Here is a 1,793-nt window from a genome sequence, read left to right on the forward strand (position 1 = left end):
AATTTTAATATATCTCTTTCAGCAGTTAAATCTATGTCGCACATTTTGTCAATGGATTTATACGTTTTAGGTTGTCGTATCAAAGTTTATGTTAACGTGTCGGTCTAGCGTTGCCCTCGTCGACCACTCATTAAGATGCATTTCAAGTATTAAACGTTTGAAGAACTAAGATTAATTAGAAAAAAACATATTAACAAGAAACAAGTGTTAAACAAGAAAAAAAACTTATTAACAAGTGTTAACATAACAACGGTGGGCAAAAGAAACAAGAAACAAGTGTATATAAATAGTAGTACATACCACCGGATGTTGGTGCAAGTGGAAGGGACTTGCATCTCTTAACCATGAGGTTTCGGGTTCGAAACTCATGGAGATGGAGAAAATAACGTTGGAAGAGTTTTCCAGTTTTCCCTGCAAAAGGTCCGACGCAACTCGAGCAGGATTAGTCGCAGACTGTAAAATAGATGCGGACATTTGTAGATTAATACCAAAAAAAAATAGTAGTACTTGTGTTAAAACAAGGCAACATTATGCCTTAAGTCAATTTCTTGTACTATTTTGTAGTGCCTCTGGTCAACAGTGGTGGGGGCTATTGTTGCATCTATGAGCTGGACAAAAGTCAAGCACGTGGGTAGAAGAAAGCCACGACGTTACTCTCTTTTGTGGCCTTGGTGTGTTTTGTTTTTACTCATTATCGTCCCTATCAATTATCAAATCACATACGTAAAGGGTACTTCATTAGGCAATTTCTTCCAAATATCATCGCAAATTTCAGCAGCGAAATCGCTTGAGAATCCATCACTCTCTTATAGGAGTGGAACACGAAGAGAGAGTAATAGCAATAGTTATTCCCACGACAAAATTAAGAAGCAAACTTAATCATTTTTCCTTTGACCGTTTGAACAACCTCCCCAAAAAACAACTCCCAAGGCCCCATCACCATATATTGTCTAAACCGAGATCGTTATTCTTCTCCCAGTCACTTTCCAATTTCTTTCCTTATGTTTGGCCGTGGACTTCACCTACCACAGCTACTGAATTGTTCTGGCAAATTGCTGAATTTGTTGTCTTTCTTGTGCTCTTTTACGAATTGTCCAAAATCTAAAAAATTAGGATTTGTTTGGATTGTATTTTTTTGAACTTTTTGTAAACAAAATTACTGTAGTCATTTGATATATGCAAGATAAAAAGGTGATTGAAAAATGTGTTCACTGAAAACGTAGTAATTTTTCAAAGAAAAATTGCAATCCAAAAATATATTTTTTTTTATAAAAAAATTACTGTAATTCTTTAAAGAATTATAAAGGAATTTATTATTAATTTCTATGGATGTGAGAAGTGAGAAAGACTTGCAAGCCAATTGAGTGATTAACCATAACATAACATATTGCTGTGGTGGGCTGGTTAGTCATTATCCATGACACAGCCCTGTCCACACCAGTCACACTTCAGACTGTGTGTCTTCTAGTACATGTAACACAGGTGCAAGCTACATCCGACGGAAACCTCACCCTAGTCTTCTGCTATTACATAAAAACCTAGCCATTGACCACTATATACTGTGCGTCTCGTAGAAATGAAATCTAAAATTTAAATTTATTAATTTATTGAACATATTAAAATTTAAATTTATTAAATTTAAATATTAAATTGAATTATCCAACAGAATTCTAGTGTTCTTGGACATGTAACCGCATGTTTGGCCTTGTCTGGATTGAAGTTTTTTAATAAAAAATTTTTATATTTTTTGTAATCACATTTTCTTACGTGTTTTTCACGATCACCTCTAAGTG

The sequence above is a fragment of the Coffea eugenioides genome, chromosome 11 (genome assembly GCF_003713205.1).
Source record: "Coffea eugenioides isolate CCC68of chromosome 11, Ceug_1.0, whole genome shotgun sequence".
Classification (NCBI taxonomy): Eukaryota; Viridiplantae; Streptophyta; class Magnoliopsida; order Gentianales; family Rubiaceae; genus Coffea; species Coffea eugenioides.